Consider the following 5,395-nt stretch of genomic DNA (forward strand, 5'->3'; position numbering starts at 1 on the left):
CACTGGAAGAGATGACAATCCATGTCTCCTACCCGCAGTTTGGAATGTCACCTTTGGTGAGGGGGAGGGGAAGGGAGGCATGAAATATTTTGAGGGAAAGGAGTGTCTGGGTTTATGCTGTCGATTGCTTCAAATTAACTTTTAAAGAAATTATTGCCGCTAGGATTCTCTTTTAGTTCCCCCGAGTGTGAAGCGGGCGCAATACCACAGAGCCACCGTCACTCTCGCTTCCTGTTATCGCTAGGATACGACAGTGCTCAATCGGAATGCAATACACTCACAGAGCTACACTCCTAAAAAAAAGGAGTCGTACTTCGTCCTTTTTGGGGACTAAATCGATGTATCTTAGAGTGATCCCCAAAAAACGGCAAAGCCCCGGTTTATTCCCTTCCTTTTCTTTTAGTCCCTTTCCATTGATCCCTTGAGATCAAAGTTTTGAGCCGTTAAAAGGAGTCCTTTTCATCCCTACAACAGGGCATCAGGGACTAAAGTTAACCCTTCAGGGGATTAGCTATGGTCCCTTGAGCGCCGACGTGTTTATAATTGGGGAGTACCTTTGATCCCCTTGGGGATCAACAGTGGTGATTGGGGGACTAACTTTTTTTTTTATTGAGGATTAAATTTCGTTTTTTTGGGGAGTGATTTTGCCCCTTTAAGGGATGATGCTTAAAGTGTCGGGGGAGTAACTTTCGTCCCTTTGAGGATCAATTTTGACCCTTTTAGGGATGAATTTTTCAGTAATTAGGGAGTAAATTTCGTCCCTTTGAGGATCAATTTTGACCCTTTTAGAGATGCTTTCTATAGTAATGAGAGAGTAACTTTCGTCCTTTTGTGGACGAATTTTGACACTTTTAGAGACAAATTTACTAGTAACGGGATCCTTCAGCAGTGAATAGGATTGAAAGGTTTGCGGTATTGAACAGCTTCCTATTCAGAAAAGGCAGATTGTGCAACTTGTTTGAAAATCTATCTCTTCTGAAAAGTTGCACAAAGTGTCCTTTCAGAGCAGGGGGTATTCAATTCCGCAGATCTTTCACTCCCATTCACAGGTAAATGTTGCAGTACATCTGAAAAGTCGCACACCTTTATTTGGAAAAAGTAAGCCGTTGTTGTTAAACAAGCTGCGAAGTCTGGATATGCGGACAACACTTGTAAAACATTCAGGAAGGCTTTAACACCTAACATCACCATTTTACAAAACAGGTTGCACCAGCTATCTGTGGAAAAAAAATTGGCACTTTCATTGTGGAAATATATTTATTTTAGAACTACAAAATAATGAAAATAAAAACCATTGCACATCACAAGAAAATACTGCCATCTTGGCGCTGAAGGACTTGCCGAAATTTCACATGACTAGCATATATATTGGCATCTACAATGGTTCTTAGTGCTGCGGAACGAGTCCGAAAAATTTGTGCCTGCACATTAAAAGTCAAAGCATTCACTGAATGTGCATGTTGCCTGTTCAAATTGTAAGGAATTTCGCCTCCTTCCTGTGAGAAATGAGAACAACTTGCCAGGGCCTACGGTGGACATGCTTGCAGCGTTAGCAATGCCTGTAAACTGCGACGTCATTTTGTTTTAAGCACAGGAAGCAGAAGGCGATCTCATCTGCTCGTTTTGCCTACCGGGAGTTACAACCTTCGCTAACTCCGTCATCTGCATAGATGACTGCTATTGACACTGGCCGATTTGTTGGTCTTATTTTTCATGAGAAGGGAGCTAAGCTATAAAATTTCTACAGGAAGAATTCACATTTGGTTAAATCTAAATTGACCTTTCTACATGCAGGATCTGATTGTTCTGGCTCGTTTCACAGCTCTAAAACATATTGCAGATATCCTGTATATCAATTCAAGTGTAAGAAAACTTGGAGAGAAAAAAAAAGCTACCGAGAGGCAGCTCTTTTCAATGTCCTTTGTTTCCATCTATAATGAAAATGACTATAAAAAATAAAACACCCTAGTAAAAGAGCTCCCAATCATAAAATATGAGGCAGTAAAATTACTGGTACATTTATAAATTAAATGAAAAAAACAACCTGGGATGGGTTTTTGACGTAGCGCTTGTTCTGTAAAAAATAGGGCCAATAAACTTGCCACGGTCTGCGACGTGAAGGCGACGATTTTTACGGTCCATTTTTGATCGAGCCTGCTGACTTGGGTGACTCTATATTTATAAATTAAAAAAAAAGAACAAAAACTTGGCATGGGTTTTAGACCTATAGAAATACATGTGCTCAAGAAAGTAAAAATAATGTTCACTTAAATGCGAATACATTCCTTCAATCCAGTGCACAAGCACAGAAAATATTTCTTTTAACATGTGTGAAGGAAAACATTTTTTCTTAATTTAGGCTGGTCAGCAGCCTTGTGTCCATGCAGCCCAGTTTTGAATGTTTGAGACCTACAAGTCTCTCAAAACAAACAAATGTGCGACAATATTTAACGAAGTACTGAAGGTCGAAAACCCATGTCAGGCAGAAACAAAGTGCCACAGCTTCCAGAAAGCCCTCTGTCTCAAAAGCCTGATTTACAAAAAGCAGACTGCAGCGCTCTGTTGAGGTCCTGGGACACACTGCGATGGAATAGTCCGCGGGGCACGTCTGAAACAAAGGTTGGGAATTAAAACAAATCATAAAATCGATGTCTTTCTAACAAAAAGAGGCCTCCCCTTAGGGCAGATGCAGGTAACTGCTGATAAGCAGATGCAGGTAACTGATGATAGACTTGCTGAAACAGGTTCAGTACATACTCCCTAACCTAACACAGCAAAAGAGTTACCCAAATATAGTTCTTAGCAAATCAAAGCTAAATTGGTCATTGGAGCTGCTGGAGTATCTTCTCCAGGCTAAGTCATAATTGGGTACCCAAACTTCACCACGTCGTTCGACTGGTGAGCCAAGGAGTAACACAAACAACGCAAAAGATGGACCATTTCCGAGCAACAGTAAGTTTCGGGAGCATTGCGTTATCTAAAAATCCTAGATGTGGTAGCTGTATGTGCAAAGGCTCTTACCAAGGATGCATCTAATGCCTTGCATTAAAGCCAGAATGTTATTTCCTTTATAACGAAAAATTCAGCCTTCAGGCTCAAAATACAAACGTGAGATTGTCATTTACGGATATCGTTGATCATATTCAGCCTATTTCTGAACACGACGGGGATATATCAAATTTTGTTGAAGTATCCCTTTAAATATTTTCATACCACACAGCACAGACATTTTTTTGTCCAACCACCATCTACACTATACTCCATTTCACCTTAGTCAGGGCGCAGCGGATGCTACGAGCCATCAAAGCAAATCCAAAGCCGTGAGAGTGTCATGTGTCCCTAGAGAGCGGGCGCAGCGACACGTGTTATGTGCTATGTTGAAGGAGCACGATTGGCTGGGATTGCTCTTAGCATCCGCTGCATCCGGACATAAGGTAAAACTGCAATACCATACAGCCAAACCCTACCCGGTGAGAAATAAGAGCCTGATTTTGTTTCCTCATATGCACACACTTAATGAACAGATGCTAAGTGTCACGGCAATTCAACGGAAAATATGAAGGCTGTATTTAAGCATCACATCAGTAATGCAAAGTTATATATTTATTTTTAAATGCAGCCATGCACCAATGTTTTCAATGCCACTCATCACCAGATGGGCAACCACAACTTAAAATTAATGTAATGAAGAACATTGGAATTTCAGATGCCATACAGCTCACTGTTTGATATCTCAAATTTAGTTTACATGGTTTGCACTCACCTATCAGATGAACTGAGTCGGCACCAATTTGGTTGCAATAGCTGGATTGGAACTTCCGCTAACAGTCAATGAAGGCTAAATTCTAAAGCAGTTATACCTTGTTTGTCTGAGTTTTTAACATCATCTGTCCTTTCAACACTCTCGCAGAAAATGTCCGGCTTTGGCTTGCCCTCTGTCAGTACAAGGACGGTCGCCAGGTTTTCTGATGCATTTTAAAAAAGCGTTGCTTGGCATCAATACTTCTGATGCGATGAAACTCAGCAAAAATCTGAAATAAAAATAGTTCATCTTTAGTAAACCTATAAATCGTAAACTGCCCTGTAGAAAAGCAGGAGGCAAAATAAATTCCCATTTTATTATGAGAAACAGAATTGTAATTGCAAAGATGTCAGGGGGATAAAAAAGAAAGACTCGTGGTGCTTGCTTTTGCCATGGGGGAAGTGCCAGTCAATAAGGCTATGGTGTTTTATCAGTTTTCTGAAAGTGATTTGTTTCAAGCACATTTTATTGTGCTTGTGATCACATTTAGTTTTGCCCGTGATTTGACAAATGCTGTTAATACTTACTTTAAAATAACAAAGAAATAAAAACAAGTATGAAGTACCCCAATTCTCCACATATGCAAAGTAATGCAGACGCGTAGTGTTTTTGGTTGGCCAGTTTCGATCAGATGCATCTTAGCTGCACCAAATCTCGCTCAGCAGGAGGAACCTCCCGAAATATGAAGCTATTTGCTCGGTTTTCTAGCCCTCCAAAAATATAACTAAAACGCAAGTATTTCCTTATAATGCTGCCATAAAAAGGCAACCAAAAACTGTCCTATGAAGGTAATTTTTTTAAAGGCATGTTGAACTTGAATAATTCCCAGTGAATTGAGGAACAGGGCAAGGACAGTGAGGTTGCTCTCTTGTTCTGTTGAAAACTTCCAACAGGTTGGCAGGGCAGTGCCATTTTAAACCTTGTTATCACATTGGGTATGCTCTCAAATCCAGCCAATTCGATCATAAAACTGGTGACGATGCTTTTTGCACATACTCATATGCATGAGGGCAGAGTAAGGTAATAAAAAACTTGTCCAGAGAGCCCATAGTTTCTGCCAACCCGTAAGTTGAGCCCTTGGAATGAAATTACTAGCAAAAGGCGAACAGCTTCATTTAGTGCAAATGTGCTGAAAAAGAAAAGTATAATACAACGAAGGGTAAAGTGCACCTTTTTTCTACATCTTCTGCATCATAAAGCTTTACGATGATCGCGCAGAACAGGGCCGGTCTTGGTTTTCCTTCAGTCACCAAGAAAACATTTGGCAGGTTTTCTAAGGCAACATCCACAAAATCGCTCCTTTGCCTTGACGCCAGTACTAATACGAAAAAGCACCGCAAAGATCTGCAAGAAAAATTATTTTCACATCTTCAGTCTACTTGAACATATTCGTAAACTGCTCTTTTTAAAAGAAAAAGCGAAAAAACCATGATTTTTATTAGTTGTAACAAAATCGTAATTCATGTCAGTGGGATAACAAAGGAGACCCATCATGGAGCTAACGGCGCGTTTATGCCAGGACTGGAGCCGAAGCCGCAAAGCAGATCTGCGCTTTGGGGAACATTTCCCCCGATTACGTCACCGAGCCAATGA

The sequence above is a fragment of the Ixodes scapularis genome, unplaced genomic scaffold, assembly GCF_016920785.2.
Source record: "Ixodes scapularis isolate PalLabHiFi unplaced genomic scaffold, ASM1692078v2 PGA_scaffold7__128_contigs__length_106722199, whole genome shotgun sequence".
In the NCBI taxonomy this organism is placed as follows: Eukaryota; Metazoa; Arthropoda; class Arachnida; order Ixodida; family Ixodidae; genus Ixodes; species Ixodes scapularis.